Raw genomic sequence first — 12788 nt, 5'->3', positions numbered from 1 at the left:
GATTGTCAAGGAAACAGAAGAGTTTGTTTCCTTGACCATCAGCTTTGCTTGTTGACATTGGACTTGAATTTCTGTAGATTGTAATTTTGAGGAAATACTTATGAAAGAAAGTTGTTACGAGGATCAGAGGTATAAAGGATAAATAGGATAAGTTACTCCTATAAACACCGCACTGTACTAAAATTGAAAAATTATTTTTTGGAATTGTGATTCCAAAAATTCATTTCTTTCTATTTCAATGCAGTTCAGTGTTTTGTGAGTAAATTCCAGCATTTTTGTTCCATTTGTTTGCACATTTTTGAAATACTAGGTTAGTGTAGCAGTTATGGAGATGAATTGTGAATCGATGTTGAATAGTTCAGGAATGTCTGGATTCTTTGAAAAAAAAAAAAAAAAAATAGCAGAATTACTAATACTACTTAAAAAACAATACCAATGAAAACGTGTTCAGAAAAGGCATGCAACAGTAACTGAATTGCATAAATAAATAAATAAATTTTCTGTTTATACTCCGGGACAACCAAAACGGTCAGAGGAGTTCACAAGATAGATAGAATACAAGAAACAGCACCGTATTCAGTAGTCACGGGCTTGAACCCCAGTCACTCAAGGCACGTGTACTTATGCACCCGCGCGCCTGACCACTAGGCTATGGAGTCTGCATCCATGAGTGAGGAATCATTAATTAACGAAACTACCCTCATTTAGACAGCTTGGAGTTTGGAAAATTAATTGGGAAGATGCAAATATATGATTTGTATACAGACTTGATCCTTGAGGCTGTTGCAGGCATTCTCTCACTTATGCCAAGCTGGGCTTGCTACCCGGGAATCTAAAATGCTGATGAACTGATTTCGAGTGATATTCAAGTTAAGTGGACTTAATTTCGGCAAAGTGTGGTCAGTCGGTGAGAGCCAAATCCCTTACTTGCACCTTCACAATGGTGGGACTGTTGGTAACCCTGGGTATAACCCCCGATGTGCAAGTCTTGATATATGGCACCTAGGATATTTTATGTGACCAGATTTGAACCAAGGAAAGCAGTGGTCGAAGTGTGGTACTTCTACCACACAGAGGAATGCTACCCATCTGTGTTACCAGGCAATACTAGATCGTAGATGATTCTCATCAACTGGTGCAATACCACCACTTTGCTTAGTGGAGGCTTGAAGTGCGAGAACCCATGTTTAGTCTACAGAGCAAAGCTCCCACAACCCCACCCACCATCTCTTCCATCATCAATGTGATTGATGTCTTTTGAAGTTATGATGGACATCATGGCGAGATTCAGTCTTCCTTACATTTCAAGGATACAGATCTAAACTGGTGTTTGCAGGCTGAGCAAACTGGCTGGTGTTTGCAGGCTGGTAGATAGTCCACCAAACTGAACCTATTGGTAACTCTCTAGGAGTCTTCGAGTCAGCCTTGATATGGGTACATCATATCCAAAAATTTTGTTACTACATCCTTGCCACCTTTTTTTTAATAACGAACACATCATGAATTGTGAAACTAATAGTACAAACTTATCTGTGCAAGAATATTTGCTGATGCTATTGAGGCAGTGTTAGGTGGGCGGGAAAACTGCTAGCTTGGGGAGATACACGGATTAATAGATTAATAGTAGCCACTGGCAGAGGTGAAAGTGATTCTTGAACTGCTTCTATTGAAATGAACAGCAGCCTGGAAAACAAGGTGCAGGGGATTTCAGAAACTGCTAGGAGTCATTGCGGAACAAGTAAATACATGAGCTGTGTTAGGATAGCTAAGAATAGGAACAGGTGCATGTATACTTATGTGTACTCCAATGCTAGGAATTTGATAAATAAATTCGATGAATTTTTGGTGTTGGTCAAAACAACAAAGGCAGATATTGTTGGGATATCAGATACATGGTGTCACACAGATATAACAAATGCAGAAACAGAATTTGGGCAGTACAATGTGTACAGGAAGGATAGGAAGGGAGAAAGGATTATGCTGTTAGTTAAGCTATTATGCTATTATTGGTAAACACAAAATCCAAGGAAGTACAGCCAGTCAACATGGCTGTACTTCCTTGACACACCAAACTGAGTTTGGTTTGACATAAGTAAAATTAAGAGTAGGAGTGTATTATAGGCCTAATGACCCTGATGAGTATAATAAACAAGTGTACAGAGAAATAGTGGGCCAGTAAATCAGAGTGTCTTATAATAGGGGATTTTAATTTCCTGGATATTCACTGGAATTTGTGGGTTCGTCAATCGCACACTAGCAAGGCTTTTGTGGATTTATTGGATAATTGTTTTCTACAGCAGCATGTTCGGGAGGCAACTAGAGGGAGTAATACTCTTACTGTGATTATCAGTAGTGATTCTTCATGCATTAAGAATCTGCAGATAAAGGAATCACTAGGTGGCAGTGATCACAGTGTGCTGAAGTGATTCTTGAACTGGTGGGACCAACTGATGATGTTACCAACAGCAAATTCAAAATGGAAAGCATTCAAAGAATTAATCTTGAAAGTTACAAGGCTTCTCATACCAACTAAGAAATATTGTTCAAAGTTTAGGCCTAAATGGATGTCAGATGAACTGAGACATGTGGCAGAGAAGAAAAATCTAAATGTGACTCCAATTCACGGAGGAGGATCAAAGTGAGACAAAGTAATTACAGACCTGTTAGTTTAACTTCTGTACCAGGGAAATTAATGGAAGCACTGGTTGAAGAAGCACTGCAGGATCATCTAGACAAGACTCCATTATGGCTTGGGCACTCAACATGAGTTTTTTAAGGGGAAGTATTGTCTGACCAATTTGATTGGATCTGGTCACTAAAGAACTAGAAGCAGGGATTAATTTTGATATATATATTTAGATCTTAGAAAGGCTTTTTTATTGTTGCACATTATTATTATTATTATTAGCCCTATGGTGCAAGAAAGCCTGAGGCTTATGCTGCACCAGCCAAAAAAAAATTTCTTAGTTACCCTGAGAGAGAGAGAGAGAGAGAGAGAGAGAGAGAGAGAGAGAGAGAGAGAGAGAGCAAAGTAGAAGGGAATCACTAGAAAGAGAAGAATGATGATATGGAAGACTGCTGCACAAATTGGAGCTGTGTGGCATTGCAAACAAATTGCTGCTATGGATAAAGGAACGGTTGAGCATGAGAAGACAGAGAGTGGTAATTAATGGACACTGTTCTTCATGGACTAATGTTACTAGTGAAGTCCAAAGGGTTCAGTGTTGGGTCCATTGTTGTTTTCTGTATTTATTAATGATACTGATGATGGTATATCAGGCTTAATATCCAAGTTTGCTGATGATATGAAGGTTGGAAAGGTTGTTAATTACACTGACAGTATGCTGCAGCAACAGGATCTAGAAAAGTTGAGCAGATGGGCTGAGAGGTGGCAACTGAAGTTTAACATTGACAAATGTAAAGCACTACATATTGGAAGCAGTAATCCCAGAGTAACGTTCAATTGTGTGGTACAACACTGACAGTGGTAGGGAATGAAAAGGACCTGGGGGTAATTGTGCAGGAAGATATGAAGTTTTCTGAGCAATGCAGACGGGCTGCATTGAGTAACTCATGGTGTCTTGTCAATGATATACAAGAATTTTTCTAGCAGGGATAAGGAGGTGGTTATCCCCTTTTATAAGGCAATGGTCAGGCCACACTTTGAGTACTGTGTGAGTACTGTACAGGTCTGTTGGCCTCATTTTAAGAAGGATGTTGAGCTGCTGGAACGAGTACAGAGAAGGGCAACAAGATTAGTGAATAGAACGAAGGGTTCCTCTTATGAAGAAAGATTTAAGTTTTGCAAATTACAATGTCTGGAGACTAGGTGCCTGCAAGTTGATCTGATTGTGGTGTATAAAGCCTTGAATGGTTTGAGCATGCTCAATATTGATGGGATTCTTCCTCTTGCTGAGAATCTCCTGAGAGGGCATAAATTCAAATTGAGGAAAGACAGTTGTAGGATAGATGTGCTGAAGTTTGCATTGAGCAAGAGGGTGGTTGATTGCTTGAACAAACTTCCATCTGTCGTAGAAGTTGATAGCTTAAATAGATTCAAGGCAGAACTAGACATACAATTGGAACGAGTGGGTGGGGGAAATGAGAAGGGATTTTTTTTTTTTTTTTTGGCTGATGCTATCTTGGCTTGCTTTCTTGCATCTATGAAAAAATCTAAACCTCTGAAATGCTTCCTCATTTATTTCACAAATATATGTGGTCTCTGTTTTAATATCAGTGATGTCCATTTCCACTTACAGTCTGCTAAACCCTTTGTACTGTTTCTGAAAAATCACAGTTATCAATTGATTCATCTATTGCTCCTCTAAGTTGTCTGAATTATCAGTTGTATGATTCCTTTTCGCATCAGTGTTAGGTGGATCGGAGGTTAGGTGGCTATCGAGCCAGTGTTAGATGGGTCGGAAAACTGCTAGCTTGGGGGGAGACAAAGACCAATAGATTGACAGTAGCCACTGGCAGAGGTGAAAGAGATTCTTGCACTGCTTCTATTAGAATGAGCAGAAGCCTGAAAAACAAGATGCATGGTATTTCAGAGACTGCTGGGAGCCATTGCGGTACAAGTAAACACATGGGTTGTGTTAGGGTAGCTAAGAATAGAAACAGGTGCAGGTATACTTGCGTGTACACCAATGCTAGGAGTTTAGTAAATAAATTTGATGAATTTGAGGTATTGCTCAAAACATCAAAGGCAGATATTGTTGGGATATCAGAGACGTGGTGTCACACAGATATAAGGGATGCAGAAATGCAATTTGGGGAGTACAACGTCTACAGAAAGGATAGACAGGATAGGAAGGGGGGATGGGGTTATGCTATTAGTTAAGAAACACATAAAAACCAAGGAAGTGAAGCCAGTCGACATCGCTGGACAGTGCAGTGTTGAGTCAGTTTCGTGTGACATAAGCATTGGGAGATCAAAATTGAGAGTAGGAGTGTGCTATAGGCCTAATGACTCTGATGAGTATAATAAGGAACTGTACAGGGAAATAGAGTGGGCCAGTAAATCAGAGAGTCTTATAATGGGAGATTTTAATTTCCCAGATATTGACTGGAATTTGGGGGCTGGTTACTCACACACTAGCAGGGCTTTTGTGGATTTATTGGATGATTGTTTTCTACATCAGCATGTTCGGGAGGCAACTAGAGGGAGTAATACTCTTGATTTGATTATCAGCAGTGATTCTTCATGCATTAAGAATCTGCAGATAAATGAACCACTAGGTGGCAGTGATCACAGTGTGCTGAAGTGGGATTTACTGAAAGAGGTAACTACCATTAGGGGTAAAGGGAAGGGTTATTGCTTCCGTAAAGGCGACTACGATGGACTGAGACAGTATTTAAATTCTATACAGTGGGACCAACTGATGATGTTACCAAAAGCAAATTCAAAATGGGAAGCATTCAAAGAACTTATCTTGGAAGCTACTAGGCTTTACATACCAACTAAGAAATATTGTTCAAGGTTTAGGCCAAAAAATGGATGTCAGATGAACTAATGAGGCATATGGCAGAGAAGAAAAATGCATGGGATACTTACAAATTAACACATGACACAGAAGCCTATGATAGATACAAGTTGATATGCAACCAAGTTACAAAGGAGGTTAGGCAGGCGAAGGCAGATTACGAGAAATCCTTGGCAAGGGATGCAAAGAAAAACAGCAAAGAGTTCTTTACTTATGTAAACTCTAGAAGGAAGGGGATGAATCAGATTGGTCCACTTGATATTGATGGGTCAAGTGTTGATGATCCTGCTCAGGTAGCTAACAAACTAAATGAATATTTTGCATCGACATTCACACATGAGGAGTTATTCAGCGAGGGGAATGCCAGAGGTGTATTCCACTCTAGCAGTAAGCTACAGAATCTTGAAATAACTGGGAGTAAAGTGGAGGAGAAACTGTTGAAGATAAACACAAGAAAGGCACCCGGGGTGGATGGGATCTATCCAGTTATATTAAAGGAGGCAGCAAAGGAAGTAAGCAAACCCTTAGCCATAATTATGGGAGCTTCCTTGGACTCAGGGGAGGTACCCATAGACTGGAAATGTGCAAATGTGACCCCAATTCACAAAGGAGGATCAAAGGCTGACACAAGTAATTATAGACCTGTGAGCTTAACTTCTGTTCCAGGAAAATTAATGGAGGCACTGGTTAAAGAAGCACTGCAGGATCATTTAGACAAGACTTCAGTTATAGCTCAGACACAGCATGGTTTTGTTAAGGGGAAGTCTTGCCTGACCAACTTGATTGGATACTATGATGCAGTCACAAAAGAACTGGATGCAGGGAATAACTTTGATATTATATACTTGGATCTTAGAAAGGCTTTTGATACTGTTGCACATGGAAGACTGCTACACAAATTGGAGCAGTGTGACATTGGAGGCAAATTGCTGCTATGGATAAAGGGGTGGTTGAGAGGGAGAAGACAGAGAGTGGTAATCAATGGACACTGCTCATCGTGGACTAATGTTATTAGTGGAGTCCCTCAGGGCTCAGTGTTGGGTCCATTATTGTTTTCTGTATTTATAAATGATATTGATGATGGTATATCAAGCTTAATGTCCAAGTTTGCAGACCATACGAAGGTTGGCAGGGTTGTCAAGGACACTACTGACACTATGCTGCTGCAACAGGATCTGGAAAGGTTGAGCAGATGGGCTGAGAGGTGGCAAATGAAGTTTAACATTGACAAATGTAAAGTACTACACATGGGAAAAAGCAACCCCTGAGCAACGTATCAACTCTGTGGTACTACACTGACAGTGGTAGAGAATGAAAGGGACTTGGGGGTGATTGTGCAGGCAGATATGAAGTTCTCTGAGCAGTGCAGACGGGCTGCAAGAGTAGCTCATGGAGTATTGTCAATGATATACAGGAATTTTTCCAGCAGGGATAAGGAGGTGATTATTCCATTGTATAAGGCAATGGTCAGGCCACACCTAGAGTACTGTATACAGGTCTGGAGGCCTCATTTCAAGAAGGATGTAGAGCTGCTGGAACGAGTACAGAGAAGGGCAACAAGATTAGTGAATGGAACAAAGGGGTGCTCTTACGAAGAAAGGCTTAAGTTTTGCAAATTACAGTGTCTGGAGACTAGGCACCAGCGAGGTGATCTGATAGAGGTGTATAAAGCCTTGAATGGTTTAAGCATGCTCAATGCTGATGGGATTCTTCCTCTAGCTCAGAAAAATCACCTGAGAGGGCATAAATTCAAATTGAGGAAAGACAGATGTAGGATAGACGTGCGGAAATTTGCCTTTAGCCAGCGGGTGGTTGGTTGGTGGAACAGACTGCCATCCCTTGTGGTGGAGGTTGATAGCCTAAATAAGTTTAAGGCTCAGCTGGACAGGTATTTTGAACGAACAGAGGGGTGAAGTGGAAGTGGGTTTTTTTTTTTTTTTTGGCTGATGCTGCATAAGCTTGCTTTCTTGCATCAAATGCCTCTACTAATGCTAATGCTAATCAAAGGAGTTATTTTTGCATATGTCCTCTCTGATATTTCCTGTCAGAGACAGTACATTGGAATCTACTCTTTTCGATCTAGTCTGGCTTAAAATCTCTCCACCACATTCTGTCAAATTCATATTGCCTCGATCACTTTCCAACTCTACTAATTGCTTGCAATTAGTCTCTACTACTTACAAATCTTGGAAAGTTGGCTCTCTCCTGTCAAACTTTCCTAACAGTGAGATAATTTCCCGTGATGATTTTAACATTCACAACTCCAGCTAGCTTCCGCTTTCTAGTCACATGGACTGAGCTGGTCGGGATGCTGAGCTTTTGCAATTACTAATGATTTTACACAGATTGTTCTTTTACCTATCAGAATACCAGACAATCCTAACCCCACAGCCAATGTGCTTGATCTTTTTTTCACAACCTGTCTAAGTACACGGTTGAGGTGAGTGGTCATCTAGGCACCTCAGAACACAATTTAGTATGGTCTCTTCTCCAATGGAACCTTTCTCTCTTGGCCATTCTCAACCTCGTGTTGTATGGAATTATAAAAATACAAATTGGGACAATCTGAAAGATTTGTTTTCTTCTTTTCTTTGGTTGAATTAGTGTTTCAAATCTTCTGATGTCAACATTTGCTCAGATCGTGTCAGTGAAAATTATTCTTGTAAGGATAAAATCCTTTTTTTCACACTCCATCTTAAACTCTTGTCCTTTATCTAAACCTTGGTTTTCTAATAAATTTCTTTCCTAATACTGTTCAAGATAAGAATGTTGCACATCGCAATTGGCTTATATCCAAATCTCCAGTTTAATTTTCTGCCTACTCTAAAGCTTGCAACAATTGTAAAGCAGTTATTAATTAGTTCAGACTAGATTTCAATCAGGCTAAGGGTGCTTCTTGTCCAAATGCTTCTGGTCAAAACTTGCTTCTTGTCTAAATAGTAGTCGAGCATTCTTGTCTATTGCCAAAATTATTGGTTCCAGGTCCTGATGATATTTCTCCACCTGTTCTCACAATCTGTGCTCCTGAACTTACTCCTATTCTGTTTCACCTTTTTTCACTTTCTTATTATAAAGATGTTTTCCCTTCTGCTTGGAAATTTGCTCATATCCAGCCAGTTTCTAAAAAAAACTAAGAAATCCCTCCCATCCAATGATTGACTCATTACACTTACTTCTACTCTTTCTAAAGTAATGAAGAAATCAGTTAACTGCCAACTCTTAAACTGTCCAAAAAACTTCCATATGATCAATGATCGCTAGTATGGATTCCATCAGTTTTGATCCACTGGTGATATGCTGGCTTATGTTACCCATCTGTGGACAAATTCAATGGAAAAGTTTGGTGAAACTCAAGCACTATGTTTTAAAGGCTTGATCATGTTTGGCATAAAGGTCTAAATAAGTTTTCATATTATGGTTTTCCAACTGTTTTTTTATATCTCTATTAAGGATTAACCTGACTTCTAATCTCTGTTGGCATAAGCACATTTTCGATATTACTTCCTCGGCATCTAATAAACTTGGCTTTATCTTTCACTCTTGGCATTACTTTTCTTCCATACAGCTGTTCACTCTGTATAAATTTCAAATTTGTTCTACCATGGAATATTCTTCCCTCCTCTGATGCAATGCTCCCAAATCCTCTCTTGGACTTCTGGATTCCATTCAGAAGAGTGCCGTTAGGCTAATTAATGACTCATCTCTAAACAGAGCCTCTTCACATTGTCTCTTAGACATTCCATTTCTGCTGCATGCCTTTTCTATAGATACTTCCACAGGCACAGTTCTTCTGAATTGGCGTCTATAATTTCCGATCTCTCTCTCTCTCTTTCAAAAGCAGTCCAAACGCATGCCGCAACCAGTCGATGTATTTTTACTGTCCAGTTTTAAACCCACAGAACCAACTTTTCTTCTTTCTCATTTATTCATTCAACTTCTGTTTACGTTTTATAATAAAACGTACTTCCAACGTACTTATTTCCTGAAAATTACAATCTACAGAAGTGCAAGTCTAATATCAACCAGTATCTTCTCAACCTTCAGTCCATTCATGGTACTAAGTACTGTACTTTCTAATACCTATTGTTTGGGGTTTTCATTAAAAAAAAAAAAAAAAGCACTTGTTTAGAAGAAAAGTAGTAGAGAGAGTATAGGAGAGAGAGAACTTAATTTTAGCATTAGCATTAGTAGAGGCATTTGATGCAAGAAAGCAAGCTTATGCAGCATCAGCCAAAAAAAAAAAAAACCACTTCCACCTTCACCCCTCTGTTCGTTCGAAATACCTGTCCAGCTGAGCCTTAAACTTATTTAGGCTATCAACTTCCATGACAAGGGATGGAAGTCTGTTCCATCAACCAACCACCCGCTGGCTAAAGGCAAATTTCCGCACGTCTATCTTACATCTGTCTGTCCTCAATTTGAATTTATGCCCTCTCAGGTGATTATTCTGAGCGAGAGGAAGAATCCCATCAGCATTGAGTATGCTCAAACCATTCAAGGCTTTATACACCTCTATCAGATCACCTCGCTGGTGCCTAGTCTCCAGACACTGTAATTTGCAAAACTTAAGCCTTTCTTCGTAAGAGCACCCCTTTGTTCCATTCACTAATCTTGTTGCCCTTCTCTGTACTCGTTCCAGCAGCTCTACATCCTTCTTGAAATGAGGCCTCCAGACCTGTATACAGTACTCTAGGTGTGGCCTGACCATTGCCTTATACAAGGGAATAATCACCTCCTTATCCCGCTAGAAAAATTCCTATATATCATTGACAATACACCATGAGCTACTCTTGCAGCCCGTCTGCACTGCTCAGAGAACTTCATATCTGCCTGCACAACCACCCCCCAGGTCCCTTTCATCCTCTACCACTGTCAGTGTAGTACCACAGAGTTGATACGTTGCTCTGGGGTTGCTGTTTCCCATGTGTAGTACTTTACATTTGTCAATGTTAAACTTCATTTGCCACCTCTTAGCCCATCTGCTCAACCTTTCCAGATCCTGTTGAAGCAGCATTGTGTCAGTAGTGTCCTTGACAACCCTGCCTGCCTTTGTATCGTCTGCAAACTTCGACATTAAGCTTAATATACCATCATCAATATCATTTATAAATACAGAAAACAATAATGGACCCAACACTGAGCCCTGAGGGACTCCACTAATAACATTAGTCCACAACGAGCAGTGTCCATTGATTACCACTCTCTGTCTTCTCCCTCTCAACCACCCCTTTATCCATAGCAGCAATTTGCCTCCAATGTCACACTGCTCCAATTTGTGTAGCAGTCTTCCATGTGCAACAGTATCAAAAGCCTTTCTAAGATCCAAGTATATAATATCAAAGTTATTCCCTGCATCCAGTTCCTTTGTGACTGCATCATAGTATCCAATCAAATTGGTCAGGCAAGACTTCCCCTTAACAAAACCATGCTGTGTCCGAGCTATAACTGAAGTCTTGTCTAAATGATCCTGCAGTGCGTCTTTAACCAGTGCCTCCATTAATTTTCCTGGAACAGAAGTCAAGCTCACAGGTCTATAATTACTTGTGTCAGCCTTTGATCCTCCTTTGTGAATTGGGGTCACATTTGCACATTTCCAGTCTATGGGTACCTCCCCTGAGTCCAAGGAAGCTCTCATAATTATGGCTAAGGGTTTGCTTACTTCCTTTGCTGCCTCCTTTAATATAACTGGATAGATCCCATCCACCCCGGGTGCCTTTCTTGTGTTTATCTTCAACAGTTTCTCCTCCACTTTACTCCCAGTTATTTCAAGATTCTGTAACTTACTGCTAGAGTTGAATACACCTCTGGCATTCCCCTCGCTGAATAACTCCTCATGTGTGAATGTCGATGCAAAATATTCATTTAGTTTGTTAGCCACCTGAGCAGGATCATCAACACTTGACCCATCAGTATCAAGTGGACCAATCTGATTCATCCCTTTCCTTCTAGAGTTTACATAAGTAAAGAACTCTTTGCTGTTTTTCTTTGCATCCCTTGCCAAGGATTTCTCGTAATCTGCCTTCACCTGCCTAACCTCCTTTGTAACTTGGTTGCATATCAACTTGTATCTATCATAGGCTTCTGTGTCATGTGTTAATTTGTAAGTATCCCATGCATTTTTCTTCTCTGCCATATGCCTCATTAGTTCATCTGACATCCATTTTGGCCTAAACCTTGAACAATATTTCTTAGTTGGTATGTAAAGCCTAGTAGCTTCCAAGATAAGTTCTTTGAATGCTTCCCATTTTGAATTTGCTGTTGGTAACATCATCAGTTGGTCCCACTGTATAGAATTTAAATACTGTCTCAGTCCATCGTAGTCGCCTTTACGGAAGCAATAACCATTCCCTTTACCCCTAATGGTAGTTACCTCTTTGAGTAAATCCCACTTCAGGACACTGTGATCACTGCCACCTAGTGGTTCATTTATCTGCAGATTCTTAATGCATGAAGAATCACTGCTGATAATCAAATCAAGAGTATTCCTCCGTCTAGTTGCCTCCTGAACATGCTGATGTAGAAAACAATCGTCCAATAAATCCGCAAAAGCCCTGCTAGTGTGTGAGTGACCAGCCGCCAAATTCTAGTCAATATCTGGGAAATTAAAATCTCCCATTATAAGACTCTCTGATTTACTGGCCCACTCTATTTCCCTGTACAGTTTCTTATTATACTCATCAGAGTCATTAGGCCTATAGCACACTCCTACTCTCAATTTTGATCTCCCAATGCTAATGTCACACCAAACTGACTCGACACTGCACTATCCAGGATGTCCACTGGCTTCACTTCCTTGGATTTTATGTATTTCTTAACTAATAGCATAACCCCTCCTCCCTTCCTATCCAGTCTATCCTTTCTGTAGACGTTGTACTCCCCAAATTTCAGTTCTGTTTTCCTTATATCTGTGTGACACCATGTCTCTGATATCCCAACAATATCTGCCTTTGATGTTTTGAGCAATACCTCAAATTCATCAAATTTATTTACTAAACTCCTAGTATTGGTGTACACGCAAGTATACATGCACCTATTTCTATTCTTAGCTACCCTAACACAACCCATGTGTTTATTTGTACCGCAATGACTCCCAGCAGTCTCTGAAATATCCTGCATCTTGCTTTTCAGGCTTCTGCTCATTCCAATAGAAGCAGTGCAAGAATCTCTTTCACCTCTGCCAGTGGCTACTGTTAATCTATTAGTCTTTGTCTCCCCCCAAGCTAGGAGTTTTCCGACCCAGCTAACACTGCCTCGATAGCATCAGCAAATATTCTTGCACCCTTTCTATTTAAGTGTATCCCA

At 40.1% G+C, this 12788-nt stretch overlaps 1 protein-coding gene across 1 annotated transcript in view; it reads left to right on the top strand.

Moving 5' to 3' along the window:
- Positions 1 to 12788, top strand: part of LOC150091108 (uncharacterized) — a 233263-nt gene that overhangs the window by 106544 nt on the left and 113931 nt on the right. The window lies entirely within an intron of this gene.

The sequence above is a fragment of the Mastigoproctus giganteus genome, chromosome 1 (assembly GCF_048544385.1).
Source record: "Mastigoproctus giganteus isolate SK-2022 chromosome 1, ASM4854438v1, whole genome shotgun sequence".
Classification (NCBI taxonomy): domain Eukaryota; kingdom Metazoa; phylum Arthropoda; class Arachnida; order Uropygi; family Thelyphonidae; genus Mastigoproctus; species Mastigoproctus giganteus.
This window is presented reverse-complemented; position numbering and strand designations above follow the sequence as displayed.